Genomic DNA, 11,981 nt, shown 5'->3' on the forward strand with positions numbered 1-11,981 from the left:
GGTAATTCTTACCCAACCAGCTATACGGGAAGCACTAAAAGTTTCAGGCCACATACTCTAAATGGGTCCTCAACACTAAGGAAAAGCCCAACAGGCAATTCAATCTCCTAGTTTCCTAAGACCTTTTCACAGTTTCTCCAAGATTTTGAATTCCGTATGGTCTCAACTTTGCCTCTTCAACAGCAATGATCTTACTTAATCTTACTTTCCAGAGAAACTATAACAACGATGAGAAAGATTTCTCATCTTCTTGCCACTAGTTCAAAAGTAGTTCCACAACAGCATGGTTTCTTGCACTTTGCAAACAAGGATGTCTGCCTTCTTATCTAAAGTCAGCATCTCCTACTTTGCTATGCCAGGTTTCCCATCCATGGCACCACTGACATTAGGAGCTGGACACTTTGTTATGGGGGTAACATCCTGCACATTACAGGATGCTTAGCAGCATTGTTGAACTCTACCCACTAGATGGCAGCAGTATCTCTTCCAGTTGTGAAGTGGGGGGTGGGGGGAGTGTTTCCCAGTACTACCAAATGGCCCTTAGGGGGCAGTTGCCCTGCCAGGATCCACTGGTCTAATCACTTATCTTCTCAGAAAGCTTGCTTTATTAATTATTCCTTTGTTCTTTTCCATCACCATCAACTTCTCCTCCACTGTCCTCATACCTTTAACATTGAAACATAATCAAATATCTCCCATTTTGAAACAAATTCATGCCTCGAGATCCACTTAACCTTCCAGTTACTGCTCAATCTCTCTTCCTTTCCACCAAACTTCTTGAAAGAGTATCTACCCTCTCATCCTCTCCATTTCTTCACCTCCCTTAACACTCCAACCTGGTTTCCATCTCACCATCACTTCATTGACATCATTCTGCCAAGACTGCCAAGGAATTAGGAGAATTTAAGCCTGTCTTTGACTTAGTTGGTCCCTCAGAAATTCCATCACTACCCTCTTCTATAAATTATTCTCTTCCCTGGGCTTTCGTGACCACAGTCTTACCTCTCTGGTCATTCTCTTACAGAGTCCTCTACAGTCTCCTCTACAGTCTCCTCTCCCACTGTTGACTGTCTTCAAGGCTCAGTCCTGGCCCCTACTTCTTGCCTTATTCTGTGTGTTCTGTATTCTATAAGCATTCCTTTGAACTTAATTTCTATCTCTATGCACATTATACCCAAATCTCCAGTTTGATATCTCAAATTTAAGCTTTAGAGCCATATAGCCTGTTGCCTTTTCAACTATGGCCATCTAACATTTTTTTGTAGGCACCTCTGATGAAACTTGTCAGGCGGAACTTATCTCTTCCAAAGAACCTTCACTTCAAACATTTGCACTAGGTATTCAGAGCAGGCAGAAGGCATCCTTGGTATCACACCCTTTACCCCACCCCACAGCTATTGTTAACTGAAACTGAAGATTCATTATTCGATAAGCCCTTCTCCTCTCCTGTGGACTGGAATCAATTAAAACCCACAGAATCCTTGACTCCTTTGCCTCAGCCCACAATAGCCACTGAAATTTTAAAATAGAGGCTCTCTCTTCCCCAACCCCTAAAGGCAGCAATCACCCGAACCTAAAATTTTTTTATAGATTCTCCATGCTACCACAGTAGAAACCGACACTCGGACTAATCCAAGCCAGGACCTTCTCTCTCGATCCACCCAAATCCGATCATTTATTTAATGATGCTTTCTCCAGAAAAATCCTCCCAACTACTGAGCTGTCCCGCCTGTCCCATCCCCTGCCACACAAGGATGATTCTTCCTTGTTATTTTTCTGTCCATTTAAACGTCATTTCCTCAGAATCACCTTTATTGTGAGCCCCACATTCAATATAAAGCCAGTCTCCTCCTGTGTTACTGTCTAAGAGCTCTTTCCATTCTCCCTAAGTAGCCATCGTCACAATTTATAATTACATATTCAGTTCTTTGCTTACTTATATTCTTCCTCTTCCACTAGATTGTAATGTCCAAGAGAGTGGTCTTATTAAAACCCTGTGCCCAATCACTAGCACATCACCAGCCACTTTGTAAAGCGTACGGTATTCTGGGTGAAGAAATTAATGAGTACGGATTGCACCTTCAATCCAGCGTCATCACTTTGTTCTACTTTGCAACCATCAGGAGTCTAGATGACCATCACTCATTCCTAAACTCAATACTCCTCCGTAATCTTTTCTCCAACAGTCAAGTTCATCCATCAGTACTCCAGCCTTACCATGCTGCTGACTGCTAAACACAGATCTAATCGTTGGTGCCCCTGTTCACAATGGCTTCCTACCAGCCTTGAAATTAAGCCTTAGACTTGCTTTCAAGATTACAGGTCATGTGGCTGGGACTCTTGCAATCTAGTTCACCTTTCTCCTCTCTTGTTTTTTTTTTCAGCCAAGTCCTGTCTTGCTCACTTCCTGATACAGTCCCAGCTCTTAGCTGCTCCCAGGATTTTGCATGTGCGGAGCCCTCCTGCTAAAATGCTCTGCCTATTCCTAACCCCACCACAGCCCAGCCCATCGCCTGACTGTATCCCAGTCATTTCTAAGACTGCAGATTGCGGCTTCCAAAACTTTTTTTTCTCAAGAGACATTCTGAACCCTTAGATTGAGTCCTCCACTGACACAGTCTCATTTAAAAATAACTCAAAATCAGCTATCACATACACCTAGGCTTAATGGCTGCACTGCAAACTCCAGGGGACCTAACCCTTATAAATTTTGTTTGCCATTGTACCCATGGGACTGAGCAAACTGTAACAAGCTCAGAGTAGGCATGTAATAAATATTCGTGGACCACCGAAAGGCAACAAAAACTCCCCTGAGAATCTTCTAGTGTGAACACACAAAATGATATGTTACTGACACATATGTGACAGTAAATGATAAAAGCAATGACGTCTATTAGTGAGGTTTTAAAATAATGTGAATTCTATTTAAGTAAAAGAGGCATCAAATTCTTACTCTTGTAACCAAATCTCTTGCATTTAAAACCAAAGTTAAAAAAAAAAAGTTGATACTTAATTGGTCTTCATTATGTTTTATCTGGTGGTGGTGGGAGGATAAATAGTTAATTAACACAACTCTAGGTCAAAACCCATTCCATACAGAGTCAACTGAACTCTAATTTCAGGTAGTACCTTCATGAAATTTGCATCACTTTTTTAAGAATCTCTCGACTTCCCAGTGTGGGGAGTTGTTACATTAGCTGAGCTTGCTTGACCTCTTGAGAGTAGAACTCATGATTAAAAAGGTAATCGATTGCCCACCTGACACCCTGTGCACAAAACTTATGTGGATGAAAAGTTGTTGCCCGCCATCTGCCTCTACAAGGATGAAGTCACTAGTCACTGCGGTCACTGACCTTCAGCAGACCCTGAAAGGAGTGCAGGGAGGAGATTAGGAATGAGGCACGCTGTGCTCTGGGAAAAACTGGCAGAACAGGCTTTCAGATAGTTAGATATTCTTTGGGAGATTTTATGAGCCCAATTTCTTGCATCTTCTCATATTTAGAAAAGCACTACAATCATTAACAGAGACATCTGCCCCTCGTGACGAGCAGCAACCCCCAGCAACATCCTGCCAAAAGCGTGTGCTCCATTGCATGTATCCCCCCTTCACTAAAATCACATATATACTGACCGCCCTCCACCTCTGCTTCGAAGCAGTTCCCCAGAGCTATCTGAGAGGCTGTCTCCTGAACTATAGTCCTCATTTTGCCCTAAATAAAATTTAACTCGCAACTCTCACATTGAGCATGTTTTTTCAGTCGATGCCTACCCAACAAAAACAATTGGAAATTTTCATTTCACAAGAAACCTCAATCTCAGCACACACCCCGATGTTCACAGTCAGGAGCAAACATTCTGCAGGTTAAAAAGTTATCTTACAAAGTGAAGGGCAGTGGGGAGCCCCCGCCACAAGTTTTTATTCATTACTTACCAAAACACAGAAAGTCAGCTTGAGCCAGGCTGGTATTCAGACACTTCTCATCTACAGCAAGCTTTTGGTCTGAATGCATGCACAAGGTCACCGACTTTTATCTATGATAAAATTGAAAGGATGACAGGATTAAAAGACACACCCTGTTCTCCTGGATTAGATTTACACAGTGAACTTTATATAGGATTATCTTCAGTCCAAAGAATACGCCTTGTTTACCCTAATTTCTTTTAACTGTGTAAGTGAGGACGCAAGCTCAGTTGTCCTTAGCATCTGCAGTGCCTTTTGTAAAATGGCCCAGCTCCTTTGGATTCCACTAGTTCCACATCTTCGGATTCAGCCAACCGTGGATCCACCTACCTGTATTCAAAAATTTCAGTAGAGTGGTTCCCTGCCTATGGAAGTCTCAATGGTTGCATATTTCTACAGGGTAATTATCACTCATTAGTTGAAATAAATGTGTACTGAGTACTTACTGTATACTATGCACTATCCTAAATACCAGGAATGTAAAATAAACAACTATACACACACACATACACACATATATACACATGCATAGAAAAATCAAGTAAGTAACAAAGTTTTTGTAGATGGCAAATGTTGGAAGAAAAGTAAATGGTAATGCAAAATAAATGACCTATAATTGTTGAGCACAGGCATTCTTTGGGGAGCTGACGTTCCAGCTGAGACCTTGACAAGGCTGATCACACTTTGTGCTTGACAGTTTAGGCTGGACTGATTAGGACTGGGAGATCCTTTTTTTATGAGAGCTCCCAGCACTGTAACTTGTACGCTCTGCGTCAGGCGCAGATCCCCACCTCTCTTCCACGCGCCTGACAACAAACCATTTCCTGACTCATCTTTCCTGGTATTACAATATTTAAGGCAGTTTGTTAAGTTTCAATACACTCCCCCACTTCTGCACCATGCCCACCCTGCCAGTCATCCACCATCAGCCCCACGCCCCACCCTCACCCCCGCCCACCCCCACCCTCCCACTACCTTCCCACCCCTCCCATCCCTCCAGCCTTCCACCACCACCACCCCACCTCCGCCCACAAAGCAGATTTTAGCGAGCTCCTCCCTCCCTCCCCAGCCACTGGTCCACTGCCTTAAAGCTTTGTCTCTCTGCTCCTTCCCTGAGCTGTTTCTGGCTAACCCTTTGCTCTTCTTCCTGTTGCAATAGTCCCCCTTAATAAAGTCTTTCCTTTGGCCCTGAATCAAGGCCAGCAGTCTGGTGAAGCTGTTGGTTTCAAGCAGGAGCCTAGAGAAGTGTCTTTCTGTGGCCTGATGGCCATTTCAGAACTTCGGAAATGTAATGGTCAATTCATTGCAAAGAAACATCTGAGTCATTGGTGATGGATGTGGGCTAATACTTGTCTGTAGTTGATTAACAGTGGGATTCCAAAATTTAGAGATCCCTGATTTAACTTGTTTATTAGAATTATAATACAGTTAAATCCAGTTATTACAAAAAAATTTACTGTGGGTTTTCCACAAAAACAGTAGGATGATTCTGAACTGTGAGCTTCCTTTGAATATTACCCTTCTGTATGATCAGGGTCCTGATTTGTGTATTTTAGACCTCATTCAAATTGGAAACTTACATTTACTCTTGTGCTGTAAAACTTTTTGAGTTGTTTATTGGATTGTGAAAGTGTATCTATATTATGGACATTGAAAAAGCTACTTTCACAGTAAAGCATTTGTTAAATATTTTAAAAAAGAGAGAGAAAACAAAAAACAAAAAAAAGGAAAGAAAATAGGAAAAAACAAAGTCTTTCCTTACTAACATTTGAAGTGCTTTTTAAAAAAAGAATTTGACAATCTGAATTACAAAAGCCAACTATGGGAAGATTTAGGAGAAGACATTTAAAAAGAGAGAAACAAAGTCCTTAAGGCATGAATAAGCTTGAGGAGTTTGTAGAATAGAGAACCCCCTCTCCCTGGTGAGCTGAAGTCCCCTCCGCAGAGCTGACCTTACAGCTATTTCCAACTCTGCCTTCAGTGACAACCCACTGGTAGCTTGAATTTGGGGGGAGGGGGGAATTTGCACCAGAGAAATGGACCAGTGCTACAAAGCAGACCATTTACTGACTTCCCAGCAAACCACTGACCCTAATCTTTGGTTCCTTCATTTCTTTTATGGGTATAATAATGGCACCTAACTCATGAGTGGAAACAATTTCTTGGCTCACAGAGAGGGAGGGTGCGTGCTTAACATGCACAAGGTCCTGGGTTCAATCCCCAGTACCTCCATTAACAACAACAACAACAACAACAACAACAACAACAACAACAAGATAACTACCAGGGAAAAATTAGTCAAAAGAAATAGGCTATAAAATGACTCTTTCTGAATTTCTAGACATGGTCCACATATCTGGCTCTTAAGCTTCCTAGCAGCCAAAGAAATAAAAGAAACATATATTTATAAGAGAAAATAAACCAGTTATACAGAAAAAGCATTAGCTATTCTTGATTTAAGGGACAGGCAGGAATTTCCTGTATGAGTGTAACACTTCTGCAAGAGACACAATAGAGAGACTCGTTCAATGTTTTCTTATAAGTCTCTCTCACTGTAGACTGACGACAAATGATAAATCATGGCAAAACAATTCTTTTGATGGAGACGTTACCCAATAGAGTGGTTTGATCTAACTGTAAAATATAAATATTTAAAAGAATGGATTAATGATGTTATTTCTCACAATGAGGCAGTAGAGAATCTGAGCTCATAATTTCCATCGGTACCTGAGATTTGCAATTCTGAATAGATTCAGTATAGAGTTAACTACAGAGTTAAAATTCTCTGAGAAAATGAAGTCATCAAACCAGGTGGGATGCTGAAGAAATGACTAGAATTTAATCATAGATTTTAAAATGGCATGCAGGCATAATATTTTCTTAAAAAAAATTAAATAACACTTGTTTGCATTTAAAAATTTAAGTATTAGAAAAAAAATGTAGGTACTTAGAAGTCTTTCAAAAGTTACTTGGTGATGGAAGAAATAAGTAGGGGAACTTGAAGGGAAGAATTGTTTAAATATTATTAGAATTTAAGGCAGAGGTAAAAGACTTCTCTCAAATAAGTGATGCCTGTGTGTCTGTTTCACGGTAATTCATGCCTCCATTTTCCAGCAGACTCAACAACATGGAATCAGAAAACCAGACAGGTGTCTCAGAATTCCTCTTCCTGGGTCTCTCAGGAAACATGCTCATCATCCTGGCCACCATCTCTGACTCCCACCTCCACAACCCCGTGTACCTCTTCCTCTTTAACCTGTCCTTGATGGACATCTCCACCATAGTCCCTAAGATGCTGGTGAACATGCAGACAGAGAACAAAGCCATCACCTACTCAAGGCTGCCTCACTTAGGTGTATTTTTTCATGGTTTTTCATATGTATGGACAATTTACTCCTGACCATCATGGCTTATGACCATGTGGCCATCTGCCACCCTCTTCATTACACAGTCATCATGATCCCCTGTCTCTGTGGTCTCCTGATTCTTCTCTCCCTGCTCATTAGCATTATGAACGCCCTGCTCCACAGTCTGATGGTGTTGTGACTGTCCTTCTGCGCAGACTTGAAAATCCCCCACTTCTGTGAACTTGCTAAGATCCTCAAACGCGCCTATTCTGATACTTTTATCAATGACGTCCTGGTCTATCTGGTGACTAGCCTGTTAGGTGTTGGTCCCCTCTCAGCTTTAATTTTCTCTTACGCTAGAATTGTATCCTCCATCCTGAGAATCCCATCAATTGGTGGAAAGAATAAAGCGTTTTCCACCTGTGGGTCTCACCTGTCTGTCGTTTTCTTATTCTATGGGACTTGTGTTGGAGTGTACCTTGGTTCTGCAGCTACTCTTTCCTCCAGGAGGAGGGCTGTGGCCTCAGTGATGTATACGGTGGTCACTCCCATGAAGAACCCCTTCACCTACAGCCTGAGGAACAGAGACATGAAGGGATCCTTGAGGAAACTCATCTCTGGGACACTTTCCTTCTCATGATTCTGTCATCTGCCTTGGGTGTGGGCTTCTAGAATGAGTCAAATGGAATGAAGTATTATGATGCCAGAGTTCCTGACTCTTCCCTAATTCAATTCTCATAGCAAAGTGATTGCTCATGGGTTTTCAAGTCAAATATCTTTGTATTCAATCCCTCTAACCTGTGTTTTACTACTTGTCATTTATCAACTAACTTAACTCTCTGAGTTCAGTTCAACACCTATAAAATAGGTAAAATACTACACACTTAATAGTGATGTTAGGGATATATCACATATCTAGGAGTATATAAGATAATTTAATACATGTGTGCAGAAATTTGTCTATATTAAGCACTCGTAAAATTAAATGAATAATTATTAGGTGTTAAAAAAGTTAATTATATCTCAATAAAGCTAGAGGAAAAAGATCATCAGCTGTGCAGTGCATGTGTTAATAGACTTGTAGTGAACACTCAATTTGCTTTCACAATTGATAAATCAATTCTCATTCCCCCTCTTGCTCTTTGAGTCATCTTCATTTTCCTTATTCCTGCTGGAATCTATGCAGAGAAACAGATTTTAATAAGTCAATTGAGAGTTCTTATTTAATCCATGAGTTATAAAGAAGTACACTTCTTAGTGTCCAAATACATGGAGGATCTCTTTTCATTCTTTTGTGAATGGTTTCTACTATTGTTGCATTCTGGCCAGAGAACATACACTGCATAATTTTAATTCTTTGAAATTTACTGAGATTTGCCTTATGCAGCACTTGTGGTCAAACTTGGTAGATGAACTGTTTGTGCTGGAAGATCAATGTGGATTCGAAAACGATTGAGTGCATTTTCCATATACGCCCAATAAGTCAACTTGGTTAATCATGCTGAAATCTTATTTTTACTGATTTTTTTGTTCTCCTTATTTTATCAGTTATGGAGTGATAGATGTTAAAAATCACCCAGTGTGATATTGAATTTGACTGTTTCTACTTGTAATTTACTCAATGGGCTACTGAGTACAAATTCAGAATTGTTATGTCTTCTTGTTGCATCCAATCTTTTGATCTTTAGGAAGTTACCTTTGTTGTGTGTGTGTGTGTGTGTGTGTGTGTGTGTGTGTGTTTAATAAAAGTACTGGGGATTGAGCCTAGGACCCTGTGCATGCTAAACATATGCTCTACCACTGAGCTATACACACTCCTGTGGGTGTTTTTGCATCAACATTTCCTTTGTCTGATAGTAATGCACTATAGTTACACGAGCTTTTTCTGGTGTCTCCCAGGTGATCAGAAACCTGGCTGCAGTCCCTACTGGATTGCTTCCAGTTCCCCTCTGTTCCTCAGAGACACCCCTTTGGGGTACCAGCCCAAAGACGGGGGACTGTTAGTCTTTACCCTAATCCTGCAGACACTTAGGTAAAACTCACACCGGTCCCTCAGTTGCCTCTTCTAGACTATCTCAAGGGTAAAACCAGCCCCAGTGTCTGGCTCACCTCTCTGGAATCTTGTCCTCTCCTAATCTCGTCCAGTGATTTCTTTTTTTCCTTTCTTTTTTTTTTCTTTTCTTTCTCTTTCCCAGTTCATTACCCACACACCCCACCTTTATTGAGATATAACTGACATATGACATTGTATAAGTTTAAGGTATACAATGTACTGGTTTGCAAAATGCTTATATATTGCAAAATGCTTTTCACTACAGTATTAGCTACCACCTCCATTACAATATATAACTACCATTTCTTTCTCGTGGTAAGAACATTATGATTTACTCTCTTAGCAACTTTCAGCTATATAAAACAGCATTATTAACTAAAATCAAAAAACAAAAACAAGCTATAATCACCACGGTGTAAATTAGATCCCCAGAACTTATTCATCTTATGGCTGGAAGTTTGTACTCTTTGACCAGTATCTCCCCATTCCCACTCCCTCTCTCCAGAGCTCCTGGTAACCACCATTTTATTATCTGTTTTAATGGATTCCATTGCAGTGATTTCTTACTAGTATTTAGATCTTTGGTGCTTTTTAGACACAGTTTTCTAAATGTACACTACGTGCAGATTTTCATTGCCTTTCAGCTGGAGAGTTGGCCCAAATTTCCCAACCAACAATTACCAGCATTGGATGTCCTGTATACAGAGCATTAAATCAATGCTCTCTTAGGTTTGAAGCTAAATTTCTGTACCAGCTAAATCAGCTTTATGGATGAAACTGTCCTTGTAAGCAGAAGTACCTATTTTCTGCAGCGTGTTCCGTGTGCTCTCAGAGAGTGGGGTGGGGAGAATGCTTGTATGAATTGGGGGGGTGGGGGGGCTGTTTCTTGTCTCTATGGTGTAATAAAAAATATTCGGTCCTTGTAAGCAGAAGTACCTATTTTCTGCAGCGTGTTCCGTGTGCTCTCAGAGAGTGGGGTGGGGAGAATGCTTGTATGAATTGGGGGGGTGGGGGGGCTGTTTCTTGTCTCTATGGTGTAATAAAAAATATTCGGTCTTTGTTCCCGGTTTCTGGCACAGGACTCCTAAAGCCCTTGGAATCTCCTGAGTGATAAGTGTCTTTGGTATGCTAATGAGATAACACTTGATTAAGTGGCTCGTGGAGAGCTTCAGGGCTGCTTGCCAGAAAGCCCAAGCTTTGATTAGGGGGTTGGAACTTACAGCCCCAACCCCCGATCTCCCGAGGTGCTGGAGGTTGAACCTATTACCAAAGACCAGTGATTTAATCGATCATGTCTAGGTAATGAAGCCAACATAAAAACCTAAAAGAATGGGGTTCAGAGACCTCCAGGTTGTCGAACAGGAAAGCATCTATGTGTTGGGAGGGTAGAGCACCCCAAACTCCACCCAGACAGAAGCTCCTGTGCTCAAGACCCTTCTGGACCATGTCCTGTGTATCTCTTCACCTGGTTGTTCATTCATATCCTTCAGAATCCTTTTTAATAAAGCAGTAAGTAAGTACCTTATTTTCCTGAGTTCGGTGAGCTACTCTAGCGAATTAATCAAACCAAGGAAGGGACGGTCAAGGGAACCTCAGATTTATAGCCGGTCAGTCAGAAGCACGGGTAATAATCTGGACTTGCAAATTGGCTTCTTATGTGTGAGTGGGGGAGTGAGGAGGGGGGCAGTGTTCCAGAACTGAGCCCCTTGCCTGTAGGGGTCGGATGCTATCTCCAGGTGATAGAGTCAGAATTGAATTACACTGCAGGACACTCAGCTGGCGTCCAGAGAATCTTCTAATTATTTGGGGGTGGGGATCTCCCTCCACATACACTCACTTCGTGGCCAGAAGTGTCAGAAGTGATGCATTGAGTGGAGTGTGAGATGAAAGGAGACACACAGGGGAAAGTGAGTTTTTCTTATGACCCACAAGCCTAAAATACTTACTATGTGGTCCGTTACGTTGTGAAAAGTTTGCTCCTCATCCTACCCTGGCTCTTAGCTGAAATCTGAGACTATTTTCTTAATTTTTTATAACTAAAGTTTTATGAAACTCATGTAAAAATTCTACAGGTTGAGCTGCGGTGTTTCAAATAAAAGATAACAAATGAATAATAATGAATAACTCCAAGGAAAAATCACAACACATTTAAAAATCCTTTGAGCCTGCTTGCTTGTTTTCTGCCTATCAGAAGGAATTTAGGTTTTTCAGACGTTTCCGCCCAACTTCTAAAGCCCTGGTTCTCAAAGGGAGGTGTTGAGGGATTTTGCCATGACTCCCCACCATCCCCGACCTTGCCTCCAGTCTCAGCACTATTCACCTTTGGAGCCAGGTATTAAGTCTGTTATGGGAGGCTATCCCGTGCATTTTGAGGTTTTTGGCTGCATCCCGAGCTTCCACCACTAGATGCCAGAAGCACCCCACCCAAACCAAGTTGTGACACCGAAAACCAAGTATTGCCAAATCGTTCCCGGTTGAGAACCGCTGCTAGCAGGGTGGGGGTGGGGTGGGGTGGTGGTGGTAAGGAGGTAAACTGAAGACGGGGGTAAGGCGTCTTAGAGTGAACTAGGCATTTATATGCATGGTGCAAATAATGCATAAGGGAGAGTGACGGCATTGA

At 41.6% G+C, this 11,981-nt stretch overlaps 1 non-coding gene and 1 pseudogene across 1 annotated transcript; both read left to right on the top strand.

Moving 5' to 3' along the window:
- Positions 1 to 5,143: 5,143 nt before the first annotated feature.
- On the top strand, positions 5,144 to 5,280 carry LOC123616633 (small nucleolar RNA SNORA2/SNORA34 family). The gene has a single exon (XR_006724639.1). It is a non-coding gene; the product is annotated as a small nucleolar RNA SNORA2/SNORA34 family (small nucleolar RNA).
- A 1,808-nt stretch (positions 5,281 to 7,088) lies between these two features.
- Positions 7,089 to 7,948, top strand: LOC105068419 (olfactory receptor 7A10-like; annotated as a pseudogene).
- The last annotated feature ends 4,033 nt before the right edge of the window (positions 7,949 to 11,981 follow it).

Source organism: Camelus bactrianus, chromosome 22 (assembly GCF_048773025.1).
Source record: "Camelus bactrianus isolate YW-2024 breed Bactrian camel chromosome 22, ASM4877302v1, whole genome shotgun sequence".
NCBI lineage: Eukaryota > Metazoa > Chordata > Mammalia > Artiodactyla > Camelidae > Camelus > Camelus bactrianus.